Source organism: Erinaceus europaeus, chromosome 12 (genome assembly GCF_950295315.1).
Source record: "Erinaceus europaeus chromosome 12, mEriEur2.1, whole genome shotgun sequence".
Classification (NCBI taxonomy): domain Eukaryota; kingdom Metazoa; phylum Chordata; class Mammalia; order Eulipotyphla; family Erinaceidae; genus Erinaceus; species Erinaceus europaeus.
Genome location: NC_080173.1, coordinates 7,888,788 through 7,915,805, shown reverse-complemented (window position 1 = coordinate 7,915,805; position 27,018 = coordinate 7,888,788).

Genomic DNA, 27,018 nt, shown 5'->3' with positions numbered 1-27,018 from the left:
CCTTCTGCACCCCATAACGATCCTGGGTCCATGCTCTGAGAGGGATAAAGAATAGGAAAGTTTCCAGTGGAGGGGATGGGATACAGAGCTCTGATGGTGGGAATTGTGTGGAACTGTGCCTCTTTTCCTAGGATTTTGTCAATCATTATTAAATTAAAAGATAAGTCTACTTCATTGTTTCCACTATCTTGCATGACTACCCACATCTTCCTTCCTTGTCTTCAGTTTAAAGGAGAGGTTCTGTGGTCCGGGAGGTGGTGCAGTGGTAAAGCTTTGTGTTGGTCTGCTTCTAAATTCTGCTTCTAAGACCCCTTCTGTTTCATTGGTTTAATCCCCCCTGATTAACACTGTATTCTATTTACATAACCAGTGTTAACTAATCACCAGCCTGCCTCCAGGGCATTGGTTTAATCCTCATTGTTTTGCAAGCTTTTTCCTTCTCCCCACCCCTCTTCGGACCTGACACTTCCACCTCAGGATATATAAGGACAGGATTGCGATTAGAGATAGCTTAGATTGTGCTGTGTTCCACATGAATAAAAACTGAATTGTGTACCACTCAACCATGAGTCCCTGGTCATCTCTCTCTCTCGCCCACAAAGCTAGCCCAGCAGCTCTGGACTCTCAAGCATGAGGTCCCAAATTCGATCCCTGGGCAGCACATGTGCCAGAGTGATGTCTGGTTCTTTCTCTCTCCTCCTATCTTTCTCATAAATAAATAAAATCTTTATAAAAAAATAAAAAAGAAAAGAAAAGGAGAGGTTCTCTCTCGCTCTCTCTCCATTTGGAAGAAAAACCAGGTTTTAGCAAGAACCCTCAAAACTTCAATTATCCTGTATACAATCTTTCTATTATTTTATCTCTATGCCCCAAAACATGTAAAAGAATGAGAAAAGCTCTAAGAGTCCTCTTCTAGAGTGAAAGAGCAAAAATAGTGGCTAGAAAGAAGAGGACAAGTTTGATTCGAAATAAGGTTTCAAAAAGGATGGCACAGTGCTTTAAGTTTGGGAAGAAGCATGAAGAAAGACTGTTTCATTGATTTATCCTTCATTTTAAATCATTTATTTATTTATTTGGGGTTGGGGAAACAAGAAAAAACAATTCAGTGTAATGGACGTTGTGATTGTGTAAGCTCAAAAAATTTCTTTGCAGACTTTATCTTGGGTAGAAGATAATTCCACAGACAAAGGTGAACTTGCAATTGGTGGTTAACTTTTAAATGGAATGCACATTTTATTTCATTTGTTTAAATGTGTTGTCAAGTATCAAGAGTAGGCTTTAGTCCTATCCTTGTTTAATGAGTGAATATTATTATCTTCAGCAGTAGTTTTATCAAAAGAAGCATTTGGGAATGAAATATATACTTTTGTTAGTCACTTGATATTTAGATATTAATATACTCTCAATTAAATATATGTTCCCTTTTCCTGAAGGTTTTGTGATGAAATTTAATGACATCACTAAAACTGATTCTCTATTCTCTGACACCTGGATTTAAACTGTAGGATGAAAAAGATTTCTAAAACATATAAAAGAAGTCTACTGTAATATGAATTTTATAAATTTTCATTTTTATGTTTTCTCAATTTGAACTTCTCTGTTTTAGATATTTATTTTTATATAACTACTATTGTTAACATCTGAATAGTTACTACTTGAAATAAATATATAACTAAGATGAGCTTTTAGTAGAGAAATGTCTTGGTGGTTTTGTTTTGATATTCGTATATATTATGCCAGACTTATAATGAAAATTCTATACAGAAATAGAATTTTAAAAATTAATTTTATGCATAAAAGACATATCCAGAGACTAAAACACTGGCAAGGGCTAGAGATTCATTTGGAGAGTTCCCACAGGCTCTACATCACTGTATGGGACTTGCCTTTTCTTTATGCAAATGAATTTAAAGAAAAGTATTAATGGATTAATCAACTTACCTTGGAAGAAATGATCTTGACACACAGATTTCTTTTAACACTTCCTCTCTGACACCAACAGCATTTTTTTAAACATCATTAAAAATAAAATGAAAAAATGAGCTCCTTTTATTTTCTAGAACCATCTAGAAAGATCCTTTATTCTTCTTTCTTTCTTTCTTTCTTTCTTTCTTTCTTTCTTTTTTGCCTTTCTTTCTTTCTTTTTTGCCTCCAGGGTTATCATTGGGGCTTGGTGCCTGCACTACAAACCTGGAAGCCATTTTTCCCATTCCATTGCCCTTGTTGTTGTTGTTATTGTTGTTGGATGGGACAGACAGAAATCAAGAGAAGAGAAGACAGAGAGGAGGAGAGAAAGATAGATACCTGTAGATCTGCTTCACTGCCTGTGAAGCATCCTTTCTGCAGGTGGGGATCTGGGGCTTGAACCAGGATCCTTAAGCGTTCCTTGGGCTTCACTCCATGTATGCTTAACCCATTGCGCTACCACCTGAACCCTGAAAGATCCCTATTCTTATGAAGGAAACATAGATTCCTCCAACTTTGTCCCATCCTTTTGTTCAAAGGATGAAAATACCTTTGGTATGCAATGACATATATATCTATGTGTGTGTGTGTTGTAGATATATATATGTTTTTCCTATTATGGGAGCCACTCTCTACCCTAACCCAGCTCTCAAGTTCCATTCTCCATCCCAGGTATTCTTGTCCATTTTGATGTTAGCTTTATGCTCAAGAAAAGACTACTATAGACTTGGGCTCCTAGGAACATACCTAAAAGAGTCATCCTAGCTTCTTTCCACCCTACAGTCTCTACTCTCATTGGCTCTTTATTAAACATTTTGTCCTGCATTATCTTACTAGAGTCATGGAATGTAAAAAAAGACAGCATGTGTCTTTTGGAACATAATCAAAGGAACTGGCAGTGATTATGATTAGTGAAGTGAGTAAGGAAATAAAGGATACATACCAGATGATTTCACTCATATGCAGAATATAGAGAATTGAAACGTGTGAACTGAATTTATATATATTCAATATCTAAGACAATGGAAGAACTATGGTGGTTATCATTGGAGGTATGGAGAGCAGAAAACTTAGTGTTAGTAGTGGGGTAGAACTATAGTCTTATTATCTTGTAACCTTGTAAATCATTTAAAAAATGAAATAATATGGACAGAATTCTAAATTCCAAAAGGAGGGAAGGAAAGGAAAGGGCAAGGGAAGGGATAGGAGGAGAAGGGAGGGAGGGGAGGGGAGGGGAGGGGAGGGGAGGGGAGGGGAGGGGAGGGGAGGGGAGGGGAGGGGAGGGGAGGGGAGGGGAGGGGAGGGGAGGGGAGGGGAGGGGAGGGAAGGGAAGGGAAGGGAAGGGAAGGGAAGGGAAGGGAAGGGAAGGGAAGGGAAGGGAAGGGAAGGGTGGTGATGCATCCATTTGAGTAAACACATTACCATGTGCAAGGACCTAGGTTCAAGTTCCACCCCTACCAAATCTATGTATGTATACGTATACATATAGATACACACACACACACACACACACACACACACTTTTTCAGTGATGGGGTACCACAACACTAACTCCTCCTTTAGTGCTGTGGTCGCCCCCTTGTGGTGTTAGGGCTCAACCCTGCCTCCAATACCCAACTGGCAAGGACTTACTCTACCAGGAATGCTACCTTCTAATAGCTAAGGTTATTCTTTTCTGAATATTTATGGCTCTTTGATTATCAGCTTTACTAGATAGAGGTAGTATAGAATTATAAATACATATTCTTTCTTTTTTTCTCTGAATTATTTTTTTAAAAATTTCTTTATTGGGGAATTAATGTTTTACATTCGACAGTAAATACGATAGTTTGTACATGCATAACATTTCCCAGTTTTCCATGTAACAATATAACCCCCACTAGGTCCTCTGTCATCCTTTTTGAACCTGTATTCTCACCACCCACCCACCCCAGAGTCTTCTTACTTTTGTGCAATACACCAACTCCAGTTCACGTTCTACTTGTGTTTTCTTTTCTGATCTTGTTTTTCAACTTCTGTCTGAAAGTAAGATCATCCTATATTCATCCGTTTCTGACTTATTTCACTTTACATGAATTTTTCAAGGTCCATCCAAGACCAGCTAAAAATGGTGAAGTCACCATTAATAGCTGACTAGTATTCCATTGTATATATAGAACACAACTTGCTCAGCCACTCATCTGTTGTTGGACACCTGGGTTGCTTCCACGTTTTTGCTATTGCAAATTGTGCTGCTAAGAACATATGTGTACACAAATATTTTTGGATACAAGTGTTGGGTTCCTTATGATCTATCCCCAGGAGAGGAATTGCAGAGTCATAGGGTAGGTCCATTTCTAGCCTTCTGAGAGTTCTCCAGACTGTTCTCCACAGAGGTTGGACCAATTGACATTCCCACCAGTAGTGTAGGAGGGTTCCTTTGACCCCACAACCTCTCCAGCATTTGCTGCTGTTACCTTTTCTAATGTGTGACATTCTCAGAGGAGTGAAGTGGTACCTCATTGTTGTCTTTATTTGCATTTCTCTGACAATCAGAGAGTTGGAGCATTTTTTCATGTGTTTCTCGGCCTTTTAGATCTCTTCTGTGGTGAATATTCTGTCCATGTCCTCTCCCCATTTATTTTATTTTATTTTATTTTATTTATTTATTCCCTTTTGTTGCCCTTGTTGTTTTTTTTATTGTTGTAGTTATTATTGTTGTTGTCGTCGCTGTTGGATACGACAGAGAGAAATGGAGAGAGGAGGGGAAGACAGGAGGAGAGAAAGATAGACACCTGCAGACCTGCTTCACCGCCTGTGAAGCGACTCCCCTGCAGGTGGGGAGCCGGGGTTCGAACCGGGATCCTTATGCCGGTCCTTGTGCTTTGTGCCACCTGCGCTTAACCCGCTGCACTACAGCCCGACTCCCATCTCTCCCCATTTTTTGAAGGGGTTAACAAATACATTTTCTAGGCCTCACATGTCAACATAACATGAGTTTTCCTCCCTAGGGTTATGGCTGTGCTATAAATCCACTGATCCTGTGGCCCTTTTTTTTTTTTTTTTTTTTTTTTGGATAGGACAGAGAGAGAAATTGAGGGAGTAGAGGAAGATATAGAGAAAAGAGAAAGATAGACACCAGCAAACCTGCTTCACCGCTTGTGAAGCAACCTCCCTGCAGGTGGGGTGCTGGGGGCTCAAACCCAGTTTCTTGTATGTACAATGTGCACTTAACTCTGTGTGCCATTTTTCATGTTGCACTAGACCCAGAAAATATTTATTAGAAATCACAGTCCGGGCAGACTTCCTCAAGCAATAATTATATAGCGATCATATGTGATTAAGTCAGTGACAGAGCCGGATGCAACAGGCAAAGGGTACAAAGATGCCTCCAACTTTTCTAGAAATGCCAGAAACTTATTCACAGACACCAATTATCCGTTGTTCTCTGAGGTGTGTAGTAGAAGACAGGGCATTCATTGTGCTGACCAGTGCTAACGATTTCAGTGAATCAATATAGAAAATGTTTACTTCTTTTCCCGTCAGCTAGTATGAACATTTTTGAACGTTTGACTATCCGGGACAACTCTTTTTCCAGGTAAGTAGGCCAGTGAGGCAGACTACTTCCATGGTGATGTGTTTTATTTCCTGGGAATGAAAGACCATTGACTCTTCCATATTTATTAAATAACTAGACAACTAGAGATAATATGGAGAATTATATAGGAGGTTTGAGAGAGTCACAGTCTCAAGTAATGTTCATTAATTCTGCCTACATTCTTTGGCAGAATTTAGGAGACATGAATCAGCTATGAGGCCGGTTTCATTTGTCTGAAAGAAGTGAGATGATAAATGCTTAGTAGTGTCCCGGACACAGAGGTAGAATTTTCTATACAAGTAATAAACCTGTCTCATTATACATGGAATTGTATACTCTACATTTTAATGTCAGCTGCTAGAGTAAAAACTCAGGCTACAGAAAATCATTTTTTTTAAAAAAAAGAGAATGTTCCATGGAGAATTAACTCACATTTGATATTTCTGTGTGTTGGGTTTGATTTCCTTTTTTTGCATATTTATCTGTCTGGAATTTAAATGTAACTATATTTTAACTTTTTCCCTTTGCTGGCAGAGTTTCTGACCACTTCCTGAGAATTAAATATCCTAAGCTTCTTGATTCTTTGAACTGTGTGTTGAAAGTTCTCTAGTTCATGCAAGATAGAACACTAAGCCTGTCTTATCAGAGGAACGGATTAATTTCCCTGTTGGTTAAAAAGAGCATTTAATATTCAAAGGAAAAGAAATATATCATTGATTATGGTGGTCTGGGACGTGGCACAGTGGCTAGGGTACTAGATCCTCAAGCATGAGGTCCTGAGTTCAATCCTGGGCAGCACATGTACCAGATTGATGTCTGGTTCTTTCTTGCTCTCTCTCCTCCTATCTTTCTCATAAATAAATAAATAAAATCTGAAAAAATAAATATATCATTGATTATGTAGATGAATTTTTTTTTAAATTCCCCTGCTGGAGGGTAGGGGTGGGAGTGGTGGTCCTGGCAGAGAAAGCGTCTGTCCTCACTTGCATTGGATAATGTTAGGTGCTATGATGTCTCCCACTCTCCCCCTCCTTCTCACTCTCTCTTTCTATACAACAAAATTTGTTGAGAGCAGGGAGGACCCATTGATGATTACAAAATAAGAGTATATTCCCTACTCATCAGAGACTTTTATTTTAGATGGGACACTTTTATTTACAAGTCAAGTAAATTCAAGAAAGACCTCAGAATAGCTTTTGGGTTTGTGATTATGAAGAGTTTATGTGTGTTGTCTGCCTGTAAGTTTAGAACGCAGCAGTCCTTGTAGTAGTATCACATATGTGTTTCTGTATATTTTAATACATATATGGTCTATCTGTCTGGTTCCTGGGCGATTTAGCATAAAATTCATAATCTAAGGAACGGGTTGAAAGTCTAGCTATTCGCTTCTTGTTAAAAATCAAATTCTCTAACGTCTTTTTCATAAAGGGTAGTGTTATGCTTTTTGAGGTGATGCATGGGAAGAGGCAGTAGACGGTTAATATTTCAAAAAGGTAGCAATTACCTGTTAACAGCAGGCGGCATGAGCTGTGTCCTGTTACCGCCCATTTTGGAGGTGCCCAATCTGCCGTGGACATCACCTTCATGAAGGCCTCCGTTGGCTGAGGTCACCTTGGTTCATGTGCTTTTCACATTGGTAGCCTTCTCCTTATTACTCGCCAAACAAACCTTTTTATTTTTGCACACGTTTATGTTGATTTTGTGGTTTCTGAAATTGGATTCTGGCTCCTGGAGGCCTGAGTTCCCACAGCCACTGCAGGCCTTATCTGCTACTGGTTCTTGGCAGGCAGACAACCAGGTCTTTCAGTTTACTTTTGGATTTTTTTTTTATTTTTTCTAAAACTTTTTCTTCTTCTCCCCTATTTTTCCTACACCCTGTCATTTAAGCATCACATAATTAATTGCGTACATCCTGTGCCACATGCAATTGCCACAGCTTTGAAGTCCCAATAGATCATTTTATAGAGCCCTGGGTGCTGTTTTAAAAGAGAAAAAAAAAATCATGAAGACGTGGCGCCAGGGTAAGGCTGTGTCGATTTCCGCGTGTCCTTCTTCAGGTATGATAAAGAAACCTGGGCGCCTTCTGTTTGTTTTTCCGTATTTCCTTTCCAAACCGGCCTTTTCAATATATAGGAAAGACCTTAGGACTGAGTTTGTTATTTTTCTCTTCAGAGCTAATTTCTTTTCCAAAACCAGCATAAACTGCCTCATTGGGTACTGAGGTGAGGTTTGCTCTTTTCCTTCAAATTGGAAGGGAAAAAAAATGGTCTGATTTAGCATCATGTCATTTGGAGGCTGCTACTGCTCCAGAAGGGATGGAAAAAACAACAGACAAATAAAAAGATATATGTGTGTGTATATATATATATATATATATATATATATATATATATATATATATGGAGAGAGAGAGAGAGAGAGAGAGAGACCATTATCCCAAAGCAATTAAAGTCAGCAACAATAAATGATCTCATCACTTGCTGAATGTTTTAAAAAATAAATGTAATCGTTCGCTTCAGTGAAAAGAAACGTGTTGGGATAAGTTACCAAAACCTTTATGAAAAGGATATATGTTGTTTGAAAAACAGAAATGTGTAGGTTTTGACAAAATGATTCATATGTTTATCCAGGTTTAATTAGCTTTCGCTTTTGTTTATGGAGTGAAAAAATGTTCAAATATATTTTACTGGTAGTTTTTTCTTCTCTTCTTAGGGAAAACACACCCAAATGATATGTCTAGCAAAAAAAAAAAAAAAAGTCCCACTTACTTTCTACAGTAAATGTTGCTAAATTCTTGCTTTCTGTAACTACATTTAATAAGAATTTCATCCTTAGCGCAGCTCTGTTCTTTCTTCTTCTTCTTTTTAATTTTTATTTTCGTATCTTCTTTTCCTGTTAGCATCTTTGGTTTTCTTAGCATTTTTTTTAATTCTCCTGTTTTATGGTAAGATCCAGGTGTGCACACATGATTATTTGAGTAATTCCATAGGTAAATTGTCTCAGTTCCTGAAATTTTCCTAACATTTTCCTCATCCATATTTATTTGCCCAGAGTCCCATTGCCTCAGGGAATTTTTTCTTCTTGCCAGAGCAAATAAGAAGAGTAAATTCTTGCTTATTAGCCTTTGGCTTCTGATATTATGACTTAAGCTGAAGCTCAAACCTTTTTAGAAAAGACCTTTTATAGCAATTTAGCTAAAAAAGCCACACCCTCAATCCACCCTTTCAGCCTCCTTCTATTTTTATAATCTCTTTCATTATGGTTATATATTTTCATGTGCTTATGTAATAATCATTTTGATTGGGGGGGCTAAATTATTCTCTATGACTTATTTTTTTAACTTTTCATTTTTAAAAAATATTTTATTATTTATTCCCTTTTGTTGCCCTTGTTTTATTGTTGTAGTTATGATTGATGTCATTGTTGTTGGATAGGACAGAGAGAAATGGAGAGAGGAGGGGAAGACAGAGAGGAGGAGAGAAAGATAGACACCTGCAGACCTGCTTCACTGCCTGTGAAGCGACTCTCCTGCAGGTGGGGAGCCGGGGGCTCAAACCGGGATCCTTAAGCTAGTCCTTGCATTTTACGCCACCTGCAAAACCCACTGCTCTACCGCCCGATTTCCTTGACTTAAAATTTTTTTAAAAGCATATTCATTAAAAAAGTTATTCCATAAATGCTCACTGAGGTCCAGCTGGATGTTAGGAGATGCAATCCTTGGGAAATAGGATGATATATATATGTATATATATATATATATATATATATATATGTATGTATGTATGTATGTATATGTACATATATATATATAAACTCTGACCATCAAACTGTATAATTTCTATGATACAGATAAACACAGAAGAGTCAAAACATTGCAGAGGTGATGGTAAGATGATAATTAATTAAGAGGGAGTGATACCTGTAGAGTGTTATGGGCAGCTGAAATCCCTGAAAATCAGAAAGGATCGAAGGAGAACATGACATGTATGCAGAGAAAAAATATGTGAATAATGGCTTGTCAGGTAAGATTTTGGGAAGGAGTTTGGCTTTTAAAGGTCCCAAGCAAATTTGTCTGTATGTTTGAGACTGATATAGGAGGCATAATAGTCCTTCTTAGGTAAGAGAGAATATATAATGTTGTGAATAAAGTCTTGGATAGATATTCTATTTGTTAATTTATTTTTCGGAATCATCTTAGATAAAGCATATTCCTATTGGCTGTATTCAATGAAACAACAACTAGCATGTACGGTCAAGAGTTATAGGGTTGTCTATACAGTGAGAGGAATACTTGTTGATTAGAGAAAATATACTCAGGTCTAAGCGTTGGGAAGCCGAGGTGACCTTTGAAAGGTGATACTGAGACCGAGAAACGCACATTCTGGATCACATGCAGATTTTTTTTATTCCTAATCAGTGTGGAAAATGTTAACTGCATTGCAATTTTCACCTGAACTCCATCACTCATCAGAAGGAGGATCCAGAATGGGGTAAAATGCCTGCATCCGTGGTCGGGCAGTAGCGCAGTGGGTTAAACGCAAGTGGCACAAAGCTCAAGGACCGGCGTTAGGATCCCGGTTCAAGCCCCCAGCTCCCCACCTGCAGGGGAGTCGCTTTACAGGCGGTGAAGCAGGTCTGCAGGTGTCTATCTTTCTCTCCCTTCTCTGTCTTCCTCTCCTCTCTCCATTTCTCTGGGTCCTATCCAACAACGAACGACATCATCAACAACAATAATAATCACAACAACGGCAACAAAAGGGGGGAAAAATGGCCTCCAGGAACAGTGGATTCATGGTGCAAGCACTGAGCTCCAGCAATAACCCTGGAGGCAAAAAACAAAAGTGCCTGCATCCTATTATAACATAATTGATAATGTGTTTATAGAACAGAAGACATGGGTTAGAACTGGGTTGACTGAATAACTTACTATTAAAACTGTACTCTTTGAAAGTGAGAAGGCAAGTGACCACGTGGTGGCATGCTCCCTGGACCACCCAAGCCCCTGGTGCCCACCTGCAGGGGAAACCTTCATGAGCAGTGAATCGGGGATGCAGGTGTTTTTCTTTCTGCAGGTGTTTGTCTTTATTTCTTCCTCTTTTTTTTTTTTTTTGCTGCCAATTGCTGGGGTTTGGTGTCGGCACTATGAATCCATTACTTCAGGCTGCCTTTTTTTTTTTTTTGAAAAGGACAGAGAGAGAGATTGAGTTTGCTGCTGGTGAAGCATCCCCACTACAGGTGGCGAGCGAGGCCTCGAACTGGGGTCCTTGGATGCAGTACTATGTGCATTTACTTAACCAGGAGCACCACCACGTGGACCTCTTTCTCCTCCTCTTTCTCCCCTTCCATCTCCAAATGCATCTTTTTTGTTCTCCACAGTATTTAATAAAGAAAACAGGATAGAAAATTGTTTTTCAAAAATTGAGAAAGTATGCCATAGGTACAGACAAATTAAGGTATATGATCACCCCAGTTGAATTTCCACACAGTATATAAAAATTAGAGCTCCTTTTTCCCCACCAGAATTACTGCTGGAGCATCGTGCCTGCATGCTGACTCCACTACTCCTGGTGACACTTTTTTTTTTAACTTTAACTTTTATTTTGATAGAAGGTGAGACAGAAAGGTGGAGAGGAAGAGAAACCTCCAACCCTGCTTCACTTCTTGTGAAGCTTCCCCATGCAAAGTCTGAGGCTCAGAATTGTGCCTGTTTGGTGTGCATGCTCGACCAGATATGCCGCAACCTGTCCCCTTGAGTGAGAGTACTTTGCATTGCGTAAAATCTATACCATGCAGTGCAGGAGAGGTGGCATGTTAGGTGAATCACTGGACTCTCAATCATCAGGTCTAGAGTCTGATTCTTAGTGATCTTAAAAAAAAGAAATCAATAATGGTAAAGTTCATAGGGCATGGATATCTAGCCATTTGGCAAACATTTCTCTCGGTGTGTCTGTTAGGGTACTCTTGGATGAGATTAACATAGACTGACTAGAATAGAGTGCCCTCCCGCTCTCCCCAATGTGGGAAAGACTCAACCCTCTTTAAAGGCTCAAGCCGAATCAGAGATAATTCCCCTTTTCTATCTTAGAACTGAGCTATCTGACTTAATCTGCTTTTGTACTTGAAACGGAACTCGAGTCATCACTTGTCCTGCTTCTAAGACTTTCGGACTCAATCCGGGACCATATCATTAATTCTCTGGTCTAAGAATTTCTAGTCTCCAAACTTACATAAACAAATTTCTTAGAACAAATCTCTGTTCTCTCTCCATATGTAGAGAGCAGGGAAGCCTTGGTGATGACAAAAATAAAAGTAACTGGAAACCTAATACTTATTTCTAGGTCTCTGTACGAGAGCAGGCATAAGCATATATACATATAGTGTGTGTGTACATTTATTGACTTTCCAACCACTAACTGAGATCAGTAGTACTAGATATATCAGTGGAATTCAATTTTATTAACTATGGCATATGGGGATTTAGCACATGGCCATATGTCTCTAACTTATAATCGGAGCATTATAACTAAACAACACACATCATTGCAATCATTTCTTTCCAGCAACAGTCCGTATCCCATTTCTTTCTCAGAGGGTCTGCTTTTATTTCTATTTCCACCTAAGTTTCACTTGTCCCTTGCAACACCTCTTTTTTTTTTCAAAAAACAAAACCTGGATATATGGGGTGTTATCCTGAGGCTGAAATATTCCATATTTTTCTTAAATGAAAACGTGATTGACAACAATCAGGGATTGTCTCTCTTGTCTTTTTGTTTTTCCCAGGCTTTGCATTGAACCAGGGTCAAAATATTGATGAATAATTCTCAAATAATTAAATTCTTTAGGTTTTGTTCTTATTCACAGGAGCAAAGTAATTTTGGTCTTCTTATGGATTAGATTATCCATAAAGGTTATGATTTAAACAGTCTCTTTTTCGGCTGTGATTCCTTTGAATGTGTGGGCTGATAGGACTCTGGGCAGCACAGGGCCTATGTTTTCTCTGTAAATAAAAGCCTACAAAATTTCAACAAGTCAGCCCTTGTATGCCACGAGGAGAGATTGATGACAAACCACATTATTTTCCCCCTTAATATAACAGTTCACAATAACAAATTCTCTTTCTCAAAACACTGACTTACTTTCCATTCAAATCTTGAGAGATATTAGATGAGTCAGTTATCTCTTTAGAAAACTCAAGCTTCACATGGGTAAACTACCAGTGTAAAAGTCATCTGTATTACTTAGTTCTACCTATAAGGAGAAAGTGTTCAAAACAAAAATGCACTATTTTACTTTAGAAAGAAGCATAAAGAACATATTAAAAGCATAAAGAACACAGTCAACTATCTATCTGAATAGCCACTACTGCACACATACCCACACACGGTATCTGAATAGACAGTACTGCACACATACCCACACACAGTATCTGAATAGACACTACTGCACACATATTCACACAGGGTGCCTCTACTAAGTCACACTCAAGTAAAACAGAAGCAAGGATTGAGAGCTTTAAAACTAGTTGTAAATATGTAGATAAATAGACCCGAATAAAACACAATTTGCAAATTTAAAATATCAAACTGGAAAGGAATCTACATATCTCCTTATATAAAAGGTGTTTTTTAAATTTTATTTTCCATTCTGTTGCCCTGTTTTTTTTATTGTTGTTGTAGTTATTATTGTTGTTGTTATTGATGTCATCATTGTTAGACAAGACAGAGAGAAATGGAGAGAAGAGGGGAAGACAGAGGGGGGAGAGAAAGATAGACACCTGCAGATCTGCTTCACCGCCTGTGAATCGAACTCCCTTCAGGTAGGGAGCTGTGGGCCCGAACGGGGATCCTAACTTCCTTGTGCTTCGCGTCACATGCACTTAACCTGCTACCGCCCGACTCCCTTAAAAGGTTTTAATTTGTGTTATTGACATAAAATGACTGCAACTTACGTGCTTTTTTTGGTCAACCAATTTATATTTATCAACATGAAATATACTTTTTTTAAAAAAATAATCTTTATTATCTTTATTTCTTTATTGATTAGGTAGAGACAGCCAGAAATAGAGAGGAAAGAGGGTGGTAGTGACAGAGAGGAGGAGGGGACAGAGAGACGCCTGCAACACTGCTTCAACACTCTCAAAGCTTTCCCTCTTTTGGTTGGAGACTGGGGCTTGACCCCTGGTCCTTGAACATTGTAATATGTGCACTTAACCAGTTGTGCCACCACTATGTCCCTCAAAACAAAATATATTCTTCTTTGGTCATTCTACTTTAATCCATTCAGCATATTACAAACTTAACTAAAACGTTCATTGATGAAAACTCAAAAACAAAGCATCAACTTTAAACTACTTTGTATGTTCCCTTTACATTTTTTTTTACCTGTTTCTGAAATTTGATGAATTATTAGTTTTGAAAAGTCTCCTGGACCATGTTTCTGATAATAGCTAAGAGTTACCTTTGGAATGAATAAAGACTTTAGAGAACTTCATACTTAAAATCTGTCCCTTACAGTCAAATTTCAATTTCTTATACTGTCTTTCATGTCAAGCCACCATTAGCAAAGGTTAATGAAGTAACAGACTAGTTATCCTAGTAGCAGGCGAGTTCTCCTATTTTCCTAGCTAGGGCTCTGTGGAAATGACACATACAGATGACCACTGTACGGACTATACCACAGATGACAGGGAGCACTGTGTGTTCAGAGGTAGTCACTCTCTACTAGAGTAAGGCTAGTCATGGTAGCTGCCAGTCTTTCTTTATCTCACTTTGCCTCTCTATTTGAATAGGAAAAAAAAAATGCCCTGGCAGCATTAAAACTGCACATTTACATGACCCACACAGAGAGATACATAAATAAATTAATAAACAAAAAAAGAATATGAAGATTTGTCTGAGATGCCTTATGATCTTACTTCTAGAAGCTGAAATATTTGAGAAACCAGTGTTATAATTTCAGTTCATGTTGGAAGACCTGAGAAGCAGGTGAGTTAATACTGTAAGTCCAAGTCCAAGAAAGACAGCTCAGCAGGGACACAGAAAGAGAATGAGTCACCCCCCTACTTTGGTTTTTGTTCTTTGCAGACCCCCAGGGGATTAGATGATGCCCATTCATATTGAGGAGGACAATCCACTTCACAGACCCACTGAATCTACTGCTAATTTCACCCAGGAACATCCTCACAGACACACCCAGTAGTAGTGTTTGATCTAGAAGCCCTGTCTTCCCATCCAATTAGCACACAAAATTAACCACTATAGGTCTGTCCCAGGAGTTTCAATCTTTTCTAATTAATTTGTGCCTGGATATGTTTCATTCATAGGTAAAAATGTAGGAAACTCAACTATGCCTTTTGTTTTAGTTTATTTCTGCAATCCCACCGTAATTAGAATAGAACTAATATTTGGAGTTCTATCTGATCTCCGAGTACATTTGGATCCATTTATAATCCAAAGGGTGTGATGATATAGTGAACTGGTCTGTGCCTCAGAAAGCCAGTGTGAATGGTAAGCCCAATCACAATGACAATTGCTGTTTACCAAAGAAGTTGTAACCGGGAATCTTGCTTAGTTTTTAAAATTATGATTTTTTTTTTTGCCTCCAGGATTATTGCTGGGGCTCTGTGCTTGCACTACAAATCCACTGCTCCTGGTGGCTATATTTTCCCTTTTGTTGACCTTGTTACTTAGTGTTGTTGTTGTTATTATTGTTGTTGTTTGTTATCATTATTGCTGTAGTTGTAGTTGGATAGAACAGAGAGAAAAGGAGAGAGGAGGGGGAGATAGAGAGGGAAAGAGAAAGATGAACGCCTGCAGACCTGCTTCACAGCTTGTAAAGCAACCCACCTGTAGGTGGGGAGCCAGGGGCTCAAACTCGGATCCTTACGTCAGTCCTAGCGCTTTGCACCATGTGCTCTTAACCCAGTGCACTACTGCCTGGCCCCCAAATTAGGATTTTTTTTTTAGTCTAGTATGTTTTACTTAAACTTAGAACTCAGGGGGAGGGGAGTCAGGTGGTGGTGCACCTGGTTAAGGGTACATAGTATTTATTATGCACAATGTGACCCTAAAGGCAGGTTCGAGCCTTGCCTCCTCATCTGCAGGGAAGCTTCATGAGGGATGAAGCAGGTCTGCAGGTGTCTGTCTTTCTCACCCTCTCTCTATCTCCTCCTACCCTCTCAATTTCTCTTTGTCCTATTAAAAAATAAATAAATAAATAAATAAATAAATAAATAAATAAATAAGAGGCCTCCAGAAGTGATGGATTCGTAGAGCTGACACCGAACCCCAGTGACTGGAGACCAATAACAACATCAAACTCAGGACATTTTGACCTAGATAACAGGCTGTTGTGCCAGTCTATTCTGTATATTGTAAGGTGTTCAACAGTACCCCTGGTCTCTATTCAGCAGATACTAATAATGCTCCTGCAGATAAGACTACTGGGGTAGTGCACCTCCTTGAGCAAACATGTTATAACACACAAGGACCCAGGTTTGAGCGCCAGGTCCCAGCTTGCAGGGGGAAAGCTTTACAAGTGCTGCAGGAGTCTTTCTGTCTCTCTTCCTCTCTCTCCCCACCTTCTCTTTTGATTTCTATCTCTAAAAAATAAATAAATTTAAAAAAATTAAAAATAAGTAAGACTACCCATGTCTCCAGCTATTACAAGATGCCTCCATCTGAGACAGAGTTATATTGGGAAAACACTTCTGATTTTATCTTTTTACTGAAAGAATGATAAGAGAAAAAGAAAACAAATATAGCAAAGACATTTTGACCAAAATACAGAGAATTGCCAAATTTTTAGGTAATAGAATCACGTTGCTGTTGACAGACTTAAACAATGCAAGAGAGCAAGCTGGAACTTTCCCTGAAAGTTTCTGGGAGTATATTTCATTTACAGACTTGGAAAGTTAAGCACAGATGACTAACATCCCCTGGGATTATCACAAAATGGCTGTCAGGTTTATTTAAAGCTACCCTATACTACAAAAGCTGGATAAGGGCAAGAGACCGGCACACTAATGATGGCCCTTTTGGTCACTATCAGGCCACCCCACCATCTGGGGCCCTAGTCAGGTAATTCTGGGATTCCCACACAGATATTATGGGCCTAGACCTTTAATAGATCCCTCTCTCCACCATCACTGATCACTTCCAACAGGAACAACATCATAAACCCTCTTGTGGGCCTTTACAGGACCTTGCCCTCAAGAGGGCAAGGTATAATGGGTAGAAATTGTTTAGTATAGTATAGTGTAGTATAATGGGTAGAAATTGCCCCACTCACTGAAGGGAGGCTGGGTAAACATACTCTGCCACTCGAGGAAGACTGGTCCTGAAATGATTTCAGCCTAGAATGTTTCTAGCCGTGACCATGGAATGTGAGCTCAGACCAGCAGGGATGCAGAGGTTACACAGGCTCTTGTGCTAAATACAGATAGCCACGGGCCCTGGATCAGATCTATGGGGCTTACAATTAACGGTATTTATATATTTTTCCCATATTTGGGAGCTACTCTCTACTCTGATACAGCTTTTTGGTCCTATTCCCAACTCTGCAATACTTATAGCCCACCTGCACATTAGTTGTCCAACACAGGCAAAAGTTAGTAAAGTCACAGGCCCTTCAGAATATAGCTAAAATAAACTTCTGAGCTTCTTCCTACATGAAGATGTCAACCTGACTTCTCTAGGCAGATGAACTCACCAGTGTGTCCTGGACTCCCACCTCCCCAGAGCCATACCCAACTAGGGAAATATAGAAATAGTCTGGGGGCATATAGATATACCTGCCAGTGCCCATGTCCAGAAGAGAAGCAATTACAGAAGCCAGACCTTCCACCTTCTGCTCCCCATAAATATCTTTGGTCCATATTCCCAGAGGGATAAAGAATAGGGGAACTTCCAATGGAGGGGAGGGGATATGAAACTCTGGTGGTGGGAATTATATGGAATTGTACCCCTCTTATACCATAATCTTGTTAATCATTATTAAATAACTAATAATAATAAAAATTCTAGCCTATTAAATAAGTGTTCTTTATTTCTACTTAATTTTATTTTTTTGCATCTGAGGGTCTTATACATTCATCACTCCACTTTTCATAAGCAGACTTTTTAAAAATTTCTTTATTGGGGGATTAATGGTATATAGTCAACAGTAAAATACAATAGTTTATACATGCATAACCTTTCCATATAACAATACAACCCTCCACTAGGTCCTTCTCTGCCATCATGTTCCAGCACCTGCACCCTCCCCCTCCCACCCCAGACTCATTTACTTTGGTGCAATACACCAACTCCAGTCCAAGTTCTGCTTTGTATTTTTCCTTTCTGTTCTTATTTTTCAACTTCTATGAGTGAAATCATCTCATAGTCATCCTTTTTTTTTCTGAATTGTATCACTTAACATGGTGTCTTCAAGCTTCATCCAAGATGGGGTGAAGAAGGTGAATTCACCATTTTAAATAGCTGAGTAATGTTCTATTGTGTATATAGACCACAACTAATTCAACCACTCATCTGTTGTTGGGCACCTGAGTTGCTTCCAGGTTTTGGCTATTGCAAAATGTGCTGCTACTAAGCTGACTTTGTATTTGTGAGAGAGAGAGAGAGAGAGAGAGAGAGAGAGATGGATGGATGGAGGGTGGAAGAGAGATTCCATAGCACTACTTCACCTTTGTGGAACTTCCCCATTGATGCAGTAAAGAATTATCAAATACAAATTATGAATAAATTACAGACTGAGAAACCCTAATATACAATGTGGATTTCCCAAATTCCAGCAGTGTCCAGCAACTTAATTCTGTATCAGCAACTGTTGCTCACCACTTTATATCCTCACATGTGTTATCTGTGACATGTGACTTATCATTATTAGTGACATGTCTAATCATGTTGAACCATTTACTGCCTTCAGAAATAGTTTATCTTTTCAACAATCTCAGAAAAATGTAAGCTCAGTTTTTAAATAATATAAATAATAGATTAGCAGCACAGTGTCTGAGTGTGCTTCAGTTCAAATCATCATATTTGGTTATTTCTCCCTTGAAAGTGGTTTATGGCAGGGGCTGGGCGGTAGGGGTGTGGGTTAAGCACACGTGTGAAGTGCAAGTGCAGGCTTAAGCCTCCTCACCTACTTCCTAGTAGGCTTCCCTCATTCACTCCCAAGCTAACTCTGTCAAAGCAGGAGCTGCAAAAGCTGAATAAGGGCAAGAGACTGGCATACTTTAACGATGACTCTTTAGTCACTATCAGGCCACCTCATCAGCTGGGGCCCTATTCGGGGAGTCCTGAGATTCTCAAACAGACATGATGGGCCTAGACCTCAAATAAATCTCTCTCTCTCAATTGTTACCAGTCATTCCTATCGGAACAACACATTAGACCCCTTTGTAGGCCCCCATAGGACCGAGCCCTCAACTTGGATCAACAACAGTAGAGAATGTTCCATCCTCCAAAGAGAGGCTGGACAACATACTCTATGCAACACCTGAGGAAGATGGGTCCTGATATTGGGGCAGCTTGGAATGTTCCTACTCATGACCACAGAATGTAAGCTCAGATCTACAGGGATGCAGAGGTCACATAGGCTCCTTAGCTGAATATAGGCCCCAGACCAAATCAAATCAGTGGGGTTTACAGTCAACAATATCTATACCCCTTTCCCATATTAGGGAGGTACTCTCTTCCCTGATCCTGCTTTCTGGTCCTTTATCCAGTCAAGACATCATAATCCCCAGACAATAATTAGGATCTACCTGCATATCAGATTTATGGCTCAGGGGGAAAAAAAAAGAAAAAAGAAAAAAAAAACTAGTATAGCCACAGGCCCTTTGGAATATAATTAAAATATGCCTACTAGCTATCTACAAAATGGAGGACCCCCCCCCCAACCCTTTATCTGCACTATTCCAGCCTTTAGGTCCATGATTGTTCAACAATTTGTTTGACTTTGTATGTTAACTCTCTTTTCAGCCACCAGGTTCCAGATGCTAGCAGGATGCCAACCAGACTTCCCTGGACAGACAACCCCACCAATATGTACTGGAGTTCCAATTCCCCAGAGTCCTGCCCCACTAGGGAAAGAAAGAGACAGGCTGGGAGTATGGATCGACCAGTCAACTCCCATGTTCAGCGGGGAAGCAATTACAGAAGCCAGACCTTCTACCTTCTGCATCCCACAATGATCTTGGGTCCATACTCCCAGATGTTTAAAGAATAGGAAAGCTATCAGGGGAGGGGATGTGATACAGAGTTCTGGTGGTGGGAATTATGTGGAGTTGTACCCCTCTTATCCTATGGTTTAGTCAATGTTTCCTTTTTATAAATAAAAAATTAAAATAAATATATAAAAAGCAGGCTTAAGGATCCCAGTTAGAGCCCCCAGTTCCCTACCTGCAGAGGGACCGCTTAGCAAGTGGTGAAACAGGTCTGCAGGTGTCTATCTCTCTCTCCTCCTTTCTGTCTTTCCCTCCTCTCTTGGTTTCTCTCTGTCTTATACAACAATAGCTATAACAACAATAACAATTACAACAAGGGCAACAAAATGGGAAAAATGGCTTACAGGAGCAGTGGATTCATATTGCAGGCACCAAGCCCCAGCGATAACCTTGGAGGCTAAAAAAAAAAAAAAGTGGTTTTTTAAAAATATTTATTTATTTATTCCCTTTTGCTGCCCTCGTTTTATTGTTGTAGTTATTATTGTTGTCATCTTTGTTGAATAGGACAGAGAGAAATGGAGAGAGGAGGGGAAGACAGAGAGGGGGGAGAGAAAGACAGACACCTGCAGGCCTACTTCACTGCCTGTGAAGTGACTCCCCTGCAGGTGGGGAGCCGGGGACTTGAACCAGGATCCTTACGCCTGTCCTTGTGCTTTGCACCACCTGCGCTTAACCCACTGCGCTACCACCCGACTCCCAAGAAAGTGTTTTATGACTAATGTTATCAGGTGTTTGGGTCCAATGTTGTAAACTGGGTATGCAAACCTTAAAAAAAAAAGTATATTTATAAGTGAAATTAAAAAATAAATAAATAAATAAATAAATAAATAAATAAATAAGAAAGAAGAGAGAGAGTCACTCTAGTGCCCACAGTGGTGTAATCTGGAATTCCACCTGAATGAAGTTTTGCTATGATGGAATATCCTTTCTCGCAGGAAGGGGATGGGGAGAGGTTCTACTGAAAGTTCCTGGGAAATTCTGATAGGAGTTACAGGGAGAGGTTTTTGTTATATATATTCCCCCTGAAAAGAAGTGAGACTAAAAAGCAATAAAGCAGAAGGCATTTCCTACAGGTAGCCTTAAATCATTCAACACGGAGGTCTTCAGGGAGTTACTCGGTTCCTCTTTCCTTTTCAGAAAGAGGCTTTCTGGCTAAATGCTCCTCATCCAGCCTTGAGTATCTTCACCTGGCTCTCCAAGGGCTTTTATCCAGACGTGTCCCAGCATAACAGTATCCTCACTTTTTTAGAAATGGGTCTTGACCCATGCATCACATTCAAAGACTTTTTCAATTGCTCCCTGGTGGTAGAGGCGGAGGGCTCTGTTTTGCTTGTGATAATGTGCTAATCTCCAAGACCCAACATAAATCCTATTCTTGTATTGTCATTTGTCAAAGTCACAATATGAGGCTGGAGAAAAGAAAGAAGTGTGGGGGCTGGGGGAGTAAAAAGTAATGTCAGAAAGAAAACTTGGCCTTAGTTTTGTTTTCTCTTCGGCAGAAAATTTTCCTTCCTTCTTAATCTCTAAAACATCTGACAGAGAGGGCACTGCAGACACAAATAAATAAATAATTAGGGTACCATATAGACTTCCCTCCAGTCTACGTCTCAGATAGTTGGCTAAATAGAAGAAATAGCAAAGACAATTTACATAGAAATCCCAGAATTGATGTTGGAAGTTTTGTGAGCCTGTCTTCTTCATGTTTTCATCATGTGTTGTTGTAATATCAAGTTGAGAGTTACGTTAGTATACTTGGTCAGCAACAATTCAACAAACCTGGCACCACAAGACTGTCATCATTGGTGTGTTTGTTTAGCCTTTCAAAGTTTTCTGAACTTGTAAAATCAAAATTCTTAGGACAATAATACTAAACAAAGAAGTGGTTTTTCATTTGTATTAACTTGAAAGAAAAGAACAAATGTGACTTTTTGGTAGCTATTGTTTTAAGAACTTTGCAGAGGCATGATTTGTATAGCACATCATTGCCTTTCAAAGTACAAATCTGCTATGTGTCCATCACAAGTTAGTAAAGTTGTTAATACATTGCTACAATCTAAATTTAGGATAAGTGCGGCATATGCACGAGATCCCTGCTGCTCTTCTGAAATTTCTCCCCTTCCTCAACTAATCCCAGACAACCACTAATCTACTTTCTGTCTCTATAGACTGGCATTTTCTGGTAACTTCATAGAAATGGAACAATAAACAGTATGTTATCTTGTTTCTGGATTTTTTTACATAGCATGATGCTATGAGTTTTGATTATGCCTTAACATTGATACCCCTATTTTATGAATTAAAGAATAACATTACATTATGGTTCCACATTTCACTTATCTATATGTCAATAGATAGACACTGGGATAAAATGATTTGGAAAATGTCAGCAATGGCATGAGGCAATATGATAATTAGCTGAAGAACTTGCTGGGAAATAACATGTTAATCTACTGAAACAGAACTGTCCACTGAAGAGTATATAAAAGGCAGGGGTAGATAGTATGATGGTTATGTGAACAAACTCTCATGCCTGAGGCTCTTAAAGTCACAGGTTCAATCCCTCACACCACCATAAGCCAGCGATGAGCAGTGCTCTGGTAAAAAAAAAAAAAAAAAAAAAGTCCCTATTTTTAAGCTCATGGGTGAGACTTCTCTGCATATACACTTCCCAGAATCCTACCACCTGCTCAAAACTTCTCTTAGAGTTCCATGAGTAATAAATAATTGGAAAAATAGAATCTGAAAATCTTAGATTTGAAACTAGCCAAATATGGTAGACTCTATGTCCAAGACATTGATAGTAAACTTATGAGTGATATAAATTAATGAGATAGAAAGTTCATCAATTATCCTGAGATCAGGTATTATTGTGGTAAAAGGTATTTATCATAGATTCCTGAAATAGAACTTAAAATAAGATATAATTGTTGTTGGCATTGATATTTTTGTTAATATTTCTTTTGTTACTTTGAACAACAGGCACCAATGATCCAGCTAAAGGCAAATTAAAATTTTATTTATTATTATAATTCTCATCTTATGCTGGTTTTACTAATGAGAAAACTATAAATTATTTGTAGGGAGTGATATTAAGTCAGTTCCCCTAAGTAACATGACTAGCAAGTGACAGAATTTGAATTCAAATGTTTATTGGCTGTATTCCAAGGATATTCACCTTTCCTTATGCTCCAAAAGACTAAAACAAATGGATTTCTCAGGACACACATACATACATACAAACACACATGTGTATCAAGCATGTATGTATAAATATGTACATTTAGTCTACAAGAAGAAGTTACATGGAGCCAGCAAGATATCTCCCCTGGCTGAAGCCTGTTCTACAATGTGTGCCACCCAGGTTCAAATCAGAACCCCCTTCCCCAATTTAGGGGGATCTGTGTTCTCACAGTAGTTCTCTCTGTTGTCTATTATCTCTGTCTCTTTCTATCTGAAGGAAGATGGCCTAGAAAAGTGACATCTTGATATCTTGGCAATGACAAAAATAAATAAATCAAAAATCACAATGGCCCAAGAGAGAGATTTTTAACACTAAGAAGTACCAAACACTGCCTGTGTGCCTTCTAAATTTTAGGAGCCAAAGAAATGACTTAATAAACATTTTTTATTATAAAATGTCTTTTAACTGAAGTGGGGAATTTGTGGCTCTAGGAGCTGTCTCTCAAAAGGTGACTCTACAGTCCCTTCTAAAAATGTTATGATGAGGGGCCGAGCAGCAGTGTCACTAGTTGAATGCACACACTCATCTGGCTCAAGTTGTGTTGGATAGGGACAAAGGGAAATTGGGATGTGGTGGAGAGGTGGAGATTGGCACCTGCAGCACTGCTTCAGCTCTTGTGAAGCTTTCCCCTCCAGGTGAGGGCTGGAGACTTGAACCAGGGTCCTAGTGCACGGTATCCTGCCACTCCGCTGAGTGTGCCACCACCCGGCTCCATGTCCTCCTTTAATAGATACTCCTTTAAAGTCAAGGGGACAACAGGTGTTCAAGTTCAAAGACTAGAAATCGCAACTAATTGACTTGCAAATGAAAATGTGGGCATTTAAAAAAAAATGCCATAATATTGTGACTAATGAATTCAATTCTGATTCAGTCTCTTGACATTCTTACATCACAAACACTGGATTAAGTATCATTATGTAGGTGTGATTACTACAAAGAAGCTCATGATTCTCTTTGACCTGGCGTCTTATGAAATATGAAAAAGAAATAGATACTGTCCAATTTACTTTTTTATCTCTTTTCATCATTCTCAGTGTTGAAGAAAGTCTTTTATTCAAAGAAAAATTGTCACACAGAAATTCACTCTAGTCTTCTCAAGAAAAAAAATTATCACCTCTTAGATTAAGTCTCAATATGTCATAATATACCATGGAATGCAAGTGCTACTTTGTCTCCCTAAAGAAACTCGTGAAACTGCTCAAGTCTTTCCCTGTGTCTTTTTCTTTAGCCCAATTGTATGCATCATATTACCACATTGAAAACCCAGTTTGTAAAACATAATTTCATTTAAGCCATTATATGAACAGTTTTGCAACTCATGTTGGCAGTACCGGAGCTTCCGTTAATGAACGAAAGGCAGCCAAAAACTCCGAACTCAGCTAAACTAGGCATTAAACATCACCCTTGGAGAAACCTTTGTTACACTTTGTCATTCGATATATGACTGGTAGGCACACAAATGTGCTATTTAATGTTGGTTAGTTCCTCTCTACTGAGGAAACACAGTTCTATTTTCAAATGTTTAACAACCACAGATGCTTTATCATCAGAGCTGAGCACATAGTATCTTAAAATCATGGCATGAAATCAAGCCCTGCTATGACGGCTTGCCATGATCAGCTTGGCCAGTACCACTCCTGCCTTTGGCATTGTTTTCTCAGTGTCCAATGTGCCAGTTAGATTTTACCTCAGGTAACTCTTCAAAAGAAATGCCTAATCATTTAAATGGGATGGGCGACATCTTAGGGAGAAAAGTAACAAAATTAAGGTTGATTTTTAACCTGAAATGAAAAACAAGCCATGGGGTGTTTCCATGTGAAATCTTGGATGCCATATAATGGATGGAGGGAAAAACAACCAAAAAACAGGGTAGAGGAAGGGGAGGAGGGAAGAAGGAAAGTTTTCCTGGGTCATTTTCAGCCAAAGTCTGCTTCTAACTAAAGGTTCATGCAATGGGTTTAGAATTTCATAATGCTGCTGATAATTAGCTCCACTCTGTGTCAGGCACTTAAGAATAAAAGTCTTAGAAGGACTCATTCCTTTCTATTCCTAGCCTTTTTCAAAAGTCAGGCAATCATATTGATGGCGTCAAATCATTAGCTCTGTGTTTGGGAGCCTAGAGAGAGAGAGAAAGGAGGCAAAACTCCAGTATTCAGGCTTTCATTTTGTTTGCAAAAGAGAGAGAAGGAGGAGGACCAAATAAAAAGAAGGAGAAGGAGGAGAAGAAGTGAAGGGGGCTAGTAGGTAGTGCAAGTGGAAGCTCACTGCACTAGACACTAAACCTGAGAGGTTCCAGGTTCAGTTCCTAGCACCACTAAAAGCCAAAGCAAAGACAAAAGGAAACAAACAAAAAAAGAAAGAAAGAAATTAGGAAAGAAGGAAAATAAAAAGGAGAAGATAAAGAAAGCTAAAATGAAGAGAATGAATAAAAGTGGAAAAGAAAGCAACACCAAACCCACTTCTAGGTTCAGGCTTATCTGCTCTTCTTTTTGTGTGTACTTTGCTTGTCGTGCATGAAGACTGAGAAACCACTTTTCTTTCCACCGTGTGGAATCTAGCACATCATACTGTTGAAGGGCTGGCTTGTGAAATGCAGACTCAAAGACAGCAGGAAAGAGAGAGTGGCTTTTGTAATTAAACGCCGACTTTCTGTTATTCCTTTGGAAGATGAAAACCTATGGGTTTTAATTTACTTCTACGACAAGAGGGATTACTGCTTTGTTATTTTTTCCCTTACAGTTCCTTACAGTTTTATGGTAGACTTATTTATGCATGAAATATCATGTCTTATAATTTTTGTCAGTGTTTCCCTTTTTTTATTTTTAAAAAGGAAACATTGACTAAACCATAGGATAAGAGGAGTACAACTTCACACAATTCCTACCACCAGAACTCTGTATCCCATCCCCTTCCCAGATAGCTTTCCTATTCTTTATCCCCCCTGGGATTATGGACCCGAGGTCATTGTGGTCTGCAGAAGGTGGAAGGTCTGGCTTCTGTAATTGCTTCCCTGCTGAACATGGGAGTTGACTGGTTGATCCAGATTCCCCGCCCCTCTCTCTCTTTCCCTAGTGGGGAAGGGTTCTGGGGAATTGGAGCTCCAGGACACACTGGTGGGGTTGTCTGTCCAGGGAAGTCTGTTGGCATCATGTTAGCATCTGGAACCTGGTGGCTGAAAAAAAGCTAACATATAGAGCCAAACAAATTGTTGTCCAATCATGGACCTAAAGACTGGAATAGTGCAGATGAAGAGTTGGGGGGGAGGGGTTCTCCATTTTGTAGATAGCTAGTAGGCATATTTTAATTATATTCCAAAGGGCCTGTGGCTATGCTAGTGTTTGTTTGTTTGTTTTCTGAGCCTGAAATATGATATGCAGGTGGATCCTAATTATTATCTGGGGACATAATGTCATGGCTGGCAGAAGAACCAGAAAGCTGGATCATGGAAGAGATACTTCATGAAAGTGAAAAGGGAATTGTTCAGTCTGCTTCTCATAAGCTACTCACAGATGAGACTCTTCTGCCGCACTTGGTTCATGGCTCATAAGCTTGGCGACACACACACATGAACTGTGCTCACACACAGGCCTTCACTCCCGTATCACCCAGGATCTAATATGCAAGTGCTTTGGGGGACTCTTCCTCCTGGTTCTTCTTTTGACTTTTTTCTGAATGTGAATTTGAAATGTTTCTTTTTTTTAAATCATTTATTTAATTTTTGAACTAAAATTTTGTTCTGTAACTAATTATATTTTTTATTATCTTTCTTTTTTTATCTGATAGAGACAGCCAGAAATCGAGAGGGAAGGGGAGGTGATAGGGAGAGACAGAGAGACACCTGCAACATTCCTTCACTACTTGTGAAGCTTCCCCCTTGCAGGTGAGGATGGGGGTTTGAACTTGAGTCCTTGAGCATTGTAACATGTGTGCTGAACGAGGTGTGCTGTCATCAGGCGCCTGAAATTTTCCTGAGCTCCACCTTTGCCCTGTATTATTCAAATCACTTTC